Raw genomic sequence first — 13533 nt, 5'->3', positions numbered from 1 at the left:
ACATCAGTATTTCTCATGTGTTTTTTTATTGAGCAGTAGATCTCACTGTCGCTCTTTATAATGTTGTCGTCTGTTATATTATGATTTGGAACAAAGCAAAGGATAAAAATTGCTTTTTGTGCTAGATAATAACTAGGTACATGTTTTACCTATGTACCTACACTTGTTCCGGTTTAAAATTACTGTTATGTATTTACTATTGAAAACCATATGCATTTTTAAAGTCAACATTTTGTATGTTCGCGAACACGTAAGTCCTCAAAATATTTGAGTATTCTAGTAGATTTTTATAAACACACTTTGTTGTATGCTTCATGTTTCATCTAAATAAGTTATACAGAAAAATATATACCTACATATTTTTTTAACAACATTTTTGTACATACTGTATAAATAAATTCAATTTCTTAAATACACACATGTCCAAAAGTTTGGAATACGTACAAATAATATATCTACGCTTATGGTGGTTTTAAAATTGTTGTTAATATTCATTCTATAATTTTTAAATGAAAATGATAAACAATTTGAATCGTTTTTGTATGATTTTGGTCACATTCTGATACATATACGCTGATTAGCGTATTTACACATTTTTTCAGTCTTTGTTTAAATTTGACTTGAGCCGTTTAAAAATGCTTAGAAACGTGATATCTCATTTTGACATATCTAGAGTAATTGCTTTGTTACAACAGGGCTTTAGTCAAAGTTATAACGCGAATATTGTTGATGCTACTCAGAGTGCTGTATTGAAAATTAAAAAAAAAATACAAATACAAATACAAAGATACAAATGACGTTAAGGATCGTCCCAGAAGTGGTAGAAGTCGATGTACAACAGCAGCAGAAAACCGGAAAATACCATTGAAAGCTTGTAGAAATCATCTGGAATCTACAAGTGGTATATCCAGAGAAATTTCTAGGCTTCATGGACTGAATATTTCACGACAAACAATAACACGCAGACTAAATGCGGTAAATTTGTATCGTAGAAGACCGCTACGTGTTCCTAAACTAAACTACCAACACAAAATAGTAAGGTTGCAATGGGCTAGAGAAATGGTGCATCATGGTTCTAACTGGAATAACGTGATGTTCTCTGATGAGTCAAAAATTGGCATGGTATCTGATTCGCAAACAACACTGGTTTGGAGGGCCCCAGGATAACAAACCCGACTGGAAACAGCCCAACCCCGTGTCCCATTTGAAGGTGGCAGTATTATGGTTTGGGGTGGTATTATGAGTGGTACACGGACGCTACTGCTGGTTCTGAAGAAAAGAGTCACTGATGCTGTGTACATCGAGGAAGTTTTAAATCCTATCGTACGTCTATTCCGAGGAGCAGTAGGTGATAAATTTGTATTTATGCATGACAACGCACCTCCATATCTAACAGCAGCAGTACAAAATTTTCTGGAAGAAGAAGGAATATCTACATTACAGTGGCCCTCGAATTTCCCGGACATGAACATTGGTACATTCTCAAAACACGCATCAAGAAGCGAAAAAATCCCCCTATTACACTTTGAGAACTAAAAGATGCTGCTCGTGAAGAATGGGAGAGAATTGGGAAGCCCAGCTCGACCAGGTAATCGGCAGCATGCCAAATCGCCTACAGGTATGCATACAGACCAATGGAGGAATTACTAATTATTAGTTTTATTAAAAATTATTTTTTTCTATACTAATTTACTTTTAAATGTAAGTTGTACGTTTTGTATTGTAAGTTTTTCACTCCAAGAGAATAAATATTTTTTTTGCATATCGTTTATCTGGTTTTGAGATTTATTTAGTATTGTTGAGGATTGAAACAAAATGATGTTTAACTATTCAGAAGAGTTTATATATAAAAATCAATAAAAAGATTTAATATTCCAATATTCCAAACTTTTGGACATATGTGTACATATTTAATTCCAAACAAATCAAAGCTAACTAATAAATTTTTTAACAATAATTCAAAAGATACTCCTCGAATACAAATATTAATGAACAAAACATTTCCAAAAAAAACATTATTCCAAGAAATGTTTAGCCTACAATTTCGCACCGCCATCTAAGCACGACATTTATAAGCTTTGGAATAAGCCACTCTACAGATTCCTTTCATAGTAGCTTAGAAGTATTGTCAATGGTGACCATAGATGTAGCAATACTAAACTAGGTATAAAATTCGGAGAAAATCAGTGTAGCCGATTTTTTAAACTTTAAACAATGTTTAAAATTTCCTTAGCTTTCCGTGATATTATTACATGGAATTTATGGAATTTTGTGGGAGTGGTTTTTAAAAATTTAAAGTAAGATAACCTCCTGAGCAAACATAATAATTTTTTACTTATATACCTAAGTGTATTTTTAAATGTTTATTTAAAGACATATTTTTTGTAATATAGATTGGTTAATCTTTGCGTTTGTGGTTTAGAATAATTATTATTGTATAAAGTTCGATCATGCAGTGCATTGGGTGGTACTACAATAACTTTCGTATCTAATTAAAAAATTTAATATTTGATTATTGTGTTTAGGTTTTAGATTATGCAGAATTTTTACAAAGAAAATGTTTTTTCTTAAAAACTAAAAACAAAAATGTTTCCCACCTGGTGCCGACTTAATTGTACACCCTGTACATATTTAATTATATGTACATACATACTTTTTATAATTTTTTTACTAGTATGTCAAGTAAGCTCTAAAAATTTCATATTAAATTCCCTTGAATGGTTTAGCCTATAGTAAGCTTTAAAGTTGACATTGAACCGGGTTTGATTTTAAAGATCGTTATAAGTCGCTTTTATAAATAAACTAAAGTAAATGAAAAAAGCCGTTTTTGACACAAATTTTTATTTTATTGAATGTACAGGAAAATTTTTAGTTAAGAGAAATTAATTTTCTCCACCAACAAGTCTTCTTTTTCATCCATACCATGACATTTGCAATCCTCGGTGTCAACATTCAGGTGCTTATAACGTCCCTGGTTGTCGAATATATTCGAATACCAAGATAAACTGGAAACTTCGCGCCATTCGGGTTCAAAATGCTTTTTCAGTAGATTTTTTACTTCGTTCAGCTTTTCTACTTTTACTGCGACACCAGTAGGAATATCCCTGAGACTGGTGCTTTTTAAATTTTTTCCTTTTTTTTTTTCTATAGTATATTTTCACCCAAATCTGTGTTGTAGGCTATTTCACGTCCCACAACCACCTTATTTTTAGTTGATTTGCAAAGCTTTGAAGATTTAAGTTTAAAGTGAAACTGTCCTACATTTCTTACGTAGTTTTTTGTCATTTCCCTCCAGTTTCGAGATACCCAATTATCCCCAAGCTTTTTTACTTCACTATACTTTTTAAATACATCTTGATATTCTGTCACTGTTAGAATTATCTTCTTTGCCTTCAACTCTGGTTCTGTTATCCCGAAGCCGTGGTCCGCTGGCATTTATGAATGACCTGTCAGAGGAAACACCAACTCAATTTTTTTTACTAACTTAAAGCGATTCAGACACCAGCAACACATTGTGATTATGTTTATATTTTGATTTTGTCTAGCGCAACCCTCTGCAATTGTCCTTACTTCGTTGAAGCTTTAACTTGATTCTAATGCGGCTGGTTAGTTCAGTGTACAAAATTAAGACAACTTCATTAATTTGATGACTTTTGTCCTTTATCTTCTGTCCATGTGTAAACAGAAACATTCTGAGTATTCAGCTTTTACGCGAAGATCGCGTGATCGAGAAGCGAGTGTTGGTTGGTCCAGAGGCGCGGCTATGGCGATGACTCGTCTTTGACTTGAGTCTGAGTACCTATGCAAAGAGTCGTTTTTGAAACTAACGTTAAGTTTAAACTGTAACTTAAAGTAGCAACAGCCGAGTTTATAATGCAATTTTTTCATAAATAAATAGGGCTCCTCCCATGAAGCATACGAATCCACTATAAAATAAAAATCGGTCGAGGTGGTCTTAAATCGTCTTTGTAACTATGCTAATTCAGAACCGTCAAACGGCACTAAGGTCTCAATCTGCCTACTCCTCAGTATCGAGTGAAGACTGGTCTTACCCTGCTATGTACTGCTTTTATACTCTAAGTATGCGCGGCAAGTCACCATGTTGCAGGCAGTCGTTTAGCGCCATCGCGCATGTTAGGCCGTTTTTCATTTTCTATGGCTTTACGAATAATTCTCGATTTTAAGGAGTGGATGGGGGTGATGGTTTTTGCTTTTTCGAAATCCATTTTGTAGTCTGTCTGAACATGATGTTGGGCTGGGGCTAAAGTAGTATCGGAATTTTTTACAGATATAGAATTTTCTTAAATGCGGTTATGGATTCGTCGGTTTGTCTGTCCTATGTATGTACGTGGGTAACTTAAACAAGGTCTCTCATAGATATTGAGGCAGATTGAGACCACGAACTCGAACGAAACCGTATCCTACTTAATAATGACTCCAAAATGGGTTCCTAAACGTCGAGTTTTAAATTCTCAACGCTTTTAGAAACTTTAATAACGCAAGGCAACTTCTGAATACATAAGAAAAAAGTACTTTATATCTATAATTAAATAACACTTAAATAAATTCTGAAAATATTCTCCATCCAATTGTTGGAAACAATTTACGCTGTAATAAAACTACTTCCTAACTTTATCTGAAGTTTTAGTTGCAAAACTCCTTATTTCTGTTGTTACCGTTCAATCCATATATTGTAAAATATTTCATTTAAAAAACTCTTACAATTCCAACATAATAAAGTGTTGCCCATGATTTGAAGCATGATCAATGATCATTCTGTAAGCAACAATGTACTGAATTTGGATATAAGTTTGCCAAAAAAGGAGCAACTTCATCTCTTATAATATGTACTTAAATATTTTTTAGCTTTAACTTTCCTTCTATAAACATAAGATCAATAATTATGGTACATCAATGCTACCACCTTAAACGATAACGTTTTGATCATTTGAATATACCTCATGAATCCAATTAGGGTTTTCCACCAAACATTATTCTAATCTTATCTAATTTAATTTCTTTAATATTTGAACCCATTTAGTTATCAGATTCTAAATAAACATTATTATCTACCCGATCAAAAATATTAGCATACTTGTATACCTTGTTAAACTACTTCAAGCATATGCGTCCAAAATATTCAATCCTATAACGTTTTCTTGTTTATGGAAGGTTCAAGATTGTAACAAATAAGCAATGTCTTCAACAAACGAAAATGACAGGTAAATAAAGACGTGCCATCTAACAGACTAAAGGCGGCATCTCACAGCTCGTGAAAAGGCGCTCTTCGCGGGTTTACGTTGGCAAAGAAAAACAGAAAATCAATATTAACTATCAAAAAAGAGACAATGGTGGGCATTCCACATCACCGTGAAATTAGTAAATATTTGCTTTTCAATAAATGCACTTAACTTACTCCAAAATCCAGTCGGATCAATCCTATGGTGAGTATCAAAATTTCAGTCTATTGTACGCCATCAGTGTTGGCGGTAAAATTTTTATTAAGTTCGGTAATTTATACAATGATAAAAATTCCTGCACAACTTTGATAGACCACTCCATACTAAAATTATCACCAAACTGGCCGTACCTGTCTCAAGTCTCGTGGAAAGGTTTGATGGGGTAAGTATGTGCTATAAAGCGCTTCTAATTTCTTTGAAATGTGTTAATTTACCGACAAAAGGTTGATCTAGCCACGTTGGCTATAAATAGATAGTTTTGCCCTATCCCAGGATCGTAAACCACAAATATTTAGAGCAAAAACGGTATTTCACATTGTGTCGATTCATACTTTTATGTATATTTTTTTCTATTATGTATGTTCTATTTCTCTTCGCCGATGAAGAATGTCACTTTAAAAACCAAATTTCCAACTGTCAACAATTGCACGTGAAAGCCAAACAGTATTGAGGAGTACCATATGATTTTTAAAAATATTTACTTTTGTAACTAAGACTGTATGAATGTGACACTGCCAATGAGAAAAATTATTTATTTCTTTCCTTTTCCTGAAAATTTGGTCATTTTAAAATTTAGATATTATTCTTTAAATAAACTATTTAATCATTTAAACGCTTCTTTTTTTTTCATTTAAATTTTTTTATTTTTTTTTGTTTTAGACAACGAAAATGAAAGTAACGACGACAATCATACCGTTGGCATTGATACCAATATATTTCCATCTGATTACTTCGATGATGATCCAAACTGTTTTCCCTCAGGATCAAGGAACAATCTAGGTATTTAATCATTTAAACGTTTCTTTTTTTTAATTTAATTTTTTTTATTTTGTTTTTTTTTTGTTTTAGACAACGGAAATTAAAGTAAGGGCGACAATCATACCGATGACATTGATACCAATATATTTCCTTGTGATTATTCCAATGATGATCCGAACTATGTTCCCTCAGGATCAGAAGCCGAAAACGAAAATTTGAATCTATCTGATAACAAGAGAAATAATGTGCCATTAGACAGACTATCATCAAACAGAAAGCGAAAAGTGACAGAAAACTTTATGATAGGAAGAAAACGAGTTAGAAGTGAGAACGAATGGATTGAAAAAAAAGTCAAACGAGAACTTAATAGAGGTCTGGAACATAAGAACCGCAAAGATAGGTTTATACCTGCAAAGAAGATGAAGGTTCCTTGTAAGAATAGTTGCAGATATAAATGTAATAGCCTATTAAATTGTGAAACAAGACAAGCAATTTTTGACGAATTTTGTTTATTATTGGTAATGTCGAGAAACAAATTTGCAAAACAATGTTTGTGAGTACGCTTGCGATTTCTGAAACTTTTGTTAGCACTGCATTTAAAATAATTAGTGAAGCTAGTACCATAGACGCAGATAAGACAGGAAAAGATAATACTAGACTGCACAAGATCCCGGGTAGTGTAAAATAAAATATTGTAGAACACATAAAATTACTTCCACTTGTACTTTCTCATTATACAAGGCAGAACTCAACACGCATGTACTTAGAAGAGGGTTTAAACATATCTGTAATGGACCGAATATACGTGGAATATGCCAAACTCAAAAAAAGGGATACCGTCGCGACAGTTAGTCAATATAGAGATACTCTAAACTAACAATTCAACATCGCATTTTTCAAGCCTAAGAAAGATTAGTGTTTAGTATGCAGTGCTTATAACTTATAACAATACAGATCCGGGGAAAAGAACTCAATCAATGGAAGAAAATTACACTAGCCTTTTTTTAAACAAAGAATTTGTTAAAAATCTGAAAAATGTCAATAAAGAATTGTCAAAAAGTGATAAATCGTTTTTAACAATATGCTTCCATTTGCAGAAGGTATTAGTAACGCCCAAGTCAGAGGTAAGTAACTTTTATTATAAGAGTAACCTTGCAACTTATAATTTTACTATTTACGACTTGGGCAATAATCAAGGATATTGCTACGTATGTAATGAATAAATATCAAAAAGGGGGCCGAATGAAATTGCAAGCTGTTTATGGCATTTTTTAAAAGTTACGAAACAAGATGGCATTCGAAAAGTCGTGTTATACTCCGACAATTGCGGATGGCAAAACCGCAATCGTTTTATTTTTCGATGTTTGCTCATGTATCGGTGACTTTGGATCTATAAATAACATACCGTTTCCTTGAGATGGGTAAGACTCAGAACGAAAATGACAGTATGCACGCTGTGATAAAAGTTGCAAAGAAACGACGTTCGAATATTTATACTCCCGACCAGTGGATTAGCCTCATAAAGATGGCAAAAGTTACTTCCTCACAGTATAGAGTAAAAGAAATGTCTCAAGAAGAATTTTTTAGTTTAAAGCCAATGGTTCAGAAACAGAACTGTAAGAGAATTAATACAGCGGATGTGATAAAGATAAGCAAAATTAGGAAAATTCACTTCGAACAGAAGAATCCTTATAAGGTTATTTTATCAGTTTTGCAGAAAATTGCAAAGAACTCGACATCGCAACATCAAAATTACGTAAACCCCAAGAATATAAACGACCATGTGTATACCAAGGTCTTTTATTAATTGACAGTAAAAAATTAGATGGTCTTTTAAGTTTATGTAAAGCCAATTTGATACCAGCAATGTACCGTGGGTTTTATAACTCCCTGCGGCCTTTTAGTGAAGACATTCTACCAGAGTGCTCTACAGATCAATAAACTGGTTCCGAATCTGAACAATAGCGGTGTATTGTACTGAGCAATTAGTCGTTAATTATTATTATAATTAGTGTCTTAATGTCATTATAAACACATTGCTAAAAATAAAATGTTTGTTAATCTTATTCGTTTTATTATTGTAGTATGTTTTTTTAACTTAACTTTTTGTCGACGAACATTGCAGTAACTCATTCAAAATCCAAAATCTAATATTTTTATGAAATTTATAGTCGTTTGCAATAATTCTTATTGCACAAATAATTTCTAAGTGAAAAAATGAAAAACGTGGTAGTGATAATTAAAAAATTACATAACGTCACTTTTCACAATTATTTTTAAACGTAATTATCTCGGAATGAGTGATTTTGAGTTACGACCGTTTTCGTTGGGAGAGTCGATATATCCATGAAGATTGAATTAACAGATTAATTATACAAAAGCAATTTTTTAATCTGGTGATGGGAATACTAGATTCAAGAGTTGTAACGATGCTTTGATCGTTTAACAGTTCGAACCGTGGGAGTGTCAATATTTGCGCATCCACTTCTACAACGTGAGGGTCGAGTGGGATTCAGAACGGCTATTTAAGGCGTGCGAATAGCGGAATTAGACAGTCTTGTAGCTAGCGCTCTAGGCTCCCTGACTCGCCGGTGTAGTGAACCAGCGAGACATTCTGGACAGAGATAGTTCCGTATTGAGGATCATACTCTGTCCCTAACCAAGCGGAACCCATCGGTATTGCGTATTGAGCATTACCGTGGATCTGCACAGAACCAACCGGGACAGAGATCTCCGTATTGAGGATCATACTCTGTCCTTAGCCAAGCGGAACCCGTCGGCATTGTGTATTGAACATTGCCGTGGGTCTGCACAGCTAAATATTTTGTTTGCGAGCATATACGGAGCTTTCTCTGAATTGAAGCGAAAGCGAGTATATTAGTAGTATTAATTAGTTTCTTTTCTTTTATAGGCGTTTGCCGGGGAATATTCATTCATCGCGGGACCCAGACGGAAACGTAGAATTCATTTTATTTTTGTTTTATAAGTATACAACGTAGAATTCTTTTTTTTAGTTTTTATTTATTGTATATATATACTTAATAGATTTATTTTTATTTCAAACCTGTGTTTTACTGAGTCTGTCGCCCCGAAAGAGCTACCCATCACAAACTGGCGCCCGAGCAAAAATTAATAACATGCCGACAGATAAAGACACAGACTCAGTAACAGGTACGTCGTGGATAAATCGACTTTGCAAAGAGGAATTGCAGAGCGAGGCCGAAAAATGCGGCTTAGATCCCAAGGGAACCGTCGACGAATTGAGAGCACGACTCAGAACCTATTTTAAAAATCGCGAGGAAGCTACAGGAACAATCCCAAAAGAAAAAACTTCCAAGGGAACAGAATCCGACACACTGGCCCAGGAAATTTCGGGCATCCGAAGACAATTACAGGAATTAACAATAACGAAACAAATGGGGCAACCGGAATTGCTAAATCAAGTACGAAAGTGGAACACACACTTCGACAAGAAACATTCGGATGCAATAGAATTCTTAGAGAGGATAGACGAATTAAGCTTGGCCTACGAGATCGATAAACAAGATCTACTAAGAGCATTACCTGAATTATTAGGAGACCACGCTTTGTTATGGTACAGAAACAATAACAAAAATTGGAAGTCATGGACAGATTTCAGCGAAGATTTTAAAAAAGCTTTCTATCCCAGGGGATATTTGCTACAACTAGAAGAGGAAATCCGAAACAGAAGACAGACACAGAACGAACCAGTAGATAGATATATCACGGAGATTCAAACATTAATCAGACGAGAAGGCTCTTTTTCCAAAAACCAAGAACTCGAAAGGATATACAAAAATTTGTTACCAGAATATAAGCTTTATGCTCGCCGCCGGGATTTCGGAAACTTAGCCGAATTACAGGATTTAGCCCAAGAATACGAAGCTCTAGAAGACGAAAAGACCCGAGCAAATATATATAAATACTTTATTAAAGTTTTATTTAAAATCCTTAATAAAAGGTATATAATTAATTATAAAGGATTTTAAATAAAACTTTTGTGATTCATGGTATACAGCCAACTACAGGAATTTCAGTTTCCTTGTGGATTATAATTTACATATTATATAACCTTTTGTACCTTTATTTTTATTGTATTAATATCCTACACTATATGTATTAACAAAACGTACTTACTGTTTTATGTCAAAACCTTAACTAGCAATAACTTTATATATTTGGTATCTTAACAAAAACTAGGTTAAACAGATAATCAGCAATTTCTGTGTCAGTCAATCTTACGATATTAATCACCGAAAACAATAAGAGTTGCCGATATTTTTTAGGTTTTTATTGAAAAAATCAATCACTTATGCATGGGTAGATAACAGGTCGTTCACAGTTAAAATGCATTTTTGAAAAGTTATCACCTTGTCGAGATAACCAGTTTCAATTATCATAACAAGTAGGACCAAGGCCAGGACTAAGTTATTGAACTATCGAGTACTTTCCTTATATAATTTCTATACAATACAGATTATTGTACTTTCCAGTTCAGTAACCTAGTTCTGGCCTTGGATCTACTTTTTCCACTTAAAGTTTATCTCGGTCATGACCTGTATGTCAAAGCTCCTCCTACAAACTTATAAAACGTTGTTCTAAAGCTGTTGTCTCATGATATTATTTTTTATTAAATTTATGTACCTTTCAGCTATCCTTCTTCTAACTATCAAACGAAAAAAATTTTGGCACATCATGAGAAATGAGAAGTACTACCAACTGCAGCTTATTAGGCAGAAGAAAATAGTAGGTCGAACGTTAGCAGGACGTAGAAGAACATCGTGGCTGAGGAACCTACATGGATGGGAATGACGTAAATAGGTTTCAGAGCAGTAGTAGATAAAGTAATATGATGGTCAATAACCAGAGTTAGTAAACACTGTAAGAAGATTAAATTTATTCTTTTTCTTCTTTCTCTTTATAAGAAATTCAGTATGTTCATTGGTGGATTAAATGAATTGGCTTTATGGAAAGTTCATCTTTTGCGTAGTTGTCCGATACCTTTACCGATTGGTGATTTATCTCTTGCTATTTTGTTATTGTTTCTCTTTGGTGTTCATTCGTTTATACACTGTACGTTAAATTTTCTTCTAATGTCTTCACTCCTCTTTCGATCTTTTGGCGTATTTCCTGTAATTCTTCTCAGTACTCTCATCTCTGCCGTTTTCAGTAGTCTTTTGTGTTGTGGCTGTGTCGAGTCTTTTTCTGATGCATATGTCATTATTGGTCTTACACTGGTTTTATAAAATTTTAACTTCGATTCAGTATCAAGACGTCGTTCTCGCCATATAGTGTTATTAGTGTTATTAAGGCATCCTGCCAGTCTATTTGCTTTCTGCACTTGATCTTTCACTTTTTAGTCCAGGTCTTCATAGCTGAACAGTGTCTTCAATCGTGAAGATGTTTTAAATTTATTATTGGAAAATAATCTTAATTTAACCCTTATCTCGTCGCTACGCGGTCAAAAAGATCCACATATTACAAATTACTACTTATTAGAGGATGAGGAGATTATAATGAGAAAATGATTCCTATCGTGAAAATTATCGTGTTTCAGGAAATAAAGGGTGCTGATTTAGGATCGCAGAAGCTAAGATCTAAAGCGGAGAAAGTATTGGATAATAAGTTAAAATTTGTATGTGGAGATGTACGGCTGGATCCCCACATAGTACTAAGAGCATTAAAGTCACCCATAAGAATAAAGGATTGGGGAAACTAGAAAATTCGATCAACCAATTCTTAAACGATTAGGTAAAAAGCGGAGATATAATAAAACTTAAATAGCAGAGTCTGCGGGGGCTAAAAATTAGGATAAAACATTAGTCAAACCATAAGTACAAGGGAAAACTAAAAATTCAAGTAAGTTTAAGTAAGTATAAGTTTCTGTAGGTTCTTTTTGGATTCATGACAAGTATTCAATATTTTAGTAATTTTATTAATAAAATAAACAATGTATTTTGTTTAAACAAGTAAAAAAATATATTTCTCAGAACAAATTCAAATTTTTCTTATATTCTAATTGATTTTAAAATTATATAATCAAACTTTAAGTTATTCAATCTTTAAAATTAAACTTATTACGTTTCCTAACTATTGTACATTAAAACTATATTAATAAACTATTAAAATAATTAAGTGCAATTTAAAAAATCCATTCTTTTTATCTAATCATCGCCGTCGTTAAAAATAACAGTAACTATCAACTATTTTTGATTTTAAACATTTTTTTAACTCGTTTTGGTGTACATTTAAATAAAAAGTCTTGAACTCTTGTACACCTTCCCTGGAATTGCGTATCCTTAATGATGTTTTGTCTTACAATATTATAAAAAATGATCTCGGGGCTAAACAATTTGAATAACTTTTAAAAGTAATTTTTGTTGGAGGGAGCAATAAAAAAGTGTTACTTAATTTTTACAAAAGTTGTAAACAATTTATTACCAAGTTTGCCGTATTTTGCTGTTTTTTTTAGCAAGAAATTAATGTAAAAAATTTTAAAATATGCCATTTTGAAGTTTTTTTTTGTTTTTCTTAACAGATAAATCGTTTGTTATAATAAAAAATTCCATTTTCGGGCTTAATTGTTAACAATTAAAAAAACACGTCGATTTTTTTCTTGTTAAATGTTTAAAAGCTTATTCCTAGCATAAGTACTGTGTATTTATAACCGAGGTAATCTTAAAAGATAAAATAATATAAAGAGTTGTACTTACTTCTTACGGCCCAATTATTGGAATTAGTATTATTTAGGTCTTTTAGAAATGCATTTTAACTTTGTGTACATTTCAAAGTTCAATTTTGATTTTTTGCGACTGTATTTATAATATTTTTAACATTTACACCGAAGGCTAAGGATCCCGAAGATAGTATAAATATCATTAATAAAATGTTGCACTAGTTGCACTGCACTAAGAACATTTCGATTCAAACGAATATTAGGCTACTACTAATTAAAGATGTTTTTACAAATGACAATATTAAGTGGGTAGTTTTTATTAGTTAGTTAGTAGACAGTTAAGTGGGTATTCAGCTTAGCTTAGAAAAAGATAAAGAGTATGCATTGCATATGAATAAGTCATTTTCATTTAGATTTCATTCTCAGTACACGTTAGAGTTTCGCGTAGTTAATTCAGTTTTAAAATTAAGATATTTATAAAATATAAAAAAAAGTTTCGGTATATTTATTAATGAAAGTACGTCCATTGGTTTGTCCTACCAGAAGCCTCTTCCGGCAGGACAGTTGGACAGAGGTTATGTACTGCTAGGAAAACTCAACTATTTGTCATTACAGCAG

At 32.8% G+C, this 13533-nt stretch overlaps 1 protein-coding gene across 2 annotated transcripts in view; it reads right to left on the bottom strand.

Moving 5' to 3' along the window:
- The window catches only part of LOC140437365 (nose resistant to fluoxetine protein 6-like), an 83359-nt gene extending 70179 nt beyond the window's left edge, over positions 1–13180 (bottom strand). The window contains exon 1 of one of the 2 annotated variants that reach the window (XM_072526854.1): positions 12953–13180. The gene's annotated coding sequence lies outside the window, so the exon portion shown is untranslated. Of the gene's footprint in view, positions 1–10376; positions 10490–12952 lie in introns of those variants that run through there. The other variant, XM_072526853.1, reaches the window with a different exon arrangement.
- Positions 13181–13533: the final 353 nt, after the last annotated feature.

The sequence above is a fragment of the Diabrotica undecimpunctata genome, chromosome 3, assembly GCF_040954645.1.
Source record: "Diabrotica undecimpunctata isolate CICGRU chromosome 3, icDiaUnde3, whole genome shotgun sequence".
In the NCBI taxonomy this organism is placed as follows: Eukaryota; Metazoa; Arthropoda; class Insecta; order Coleoptera; family Chrysomelidae; genus Diabrotica; species Diabrotica undecimpunctata.
The sequence above is the reverse complement of the archived record's forward strand: the minus strand, read 5'-3'. Positions and strand labels throughout refer to the sequence as shown.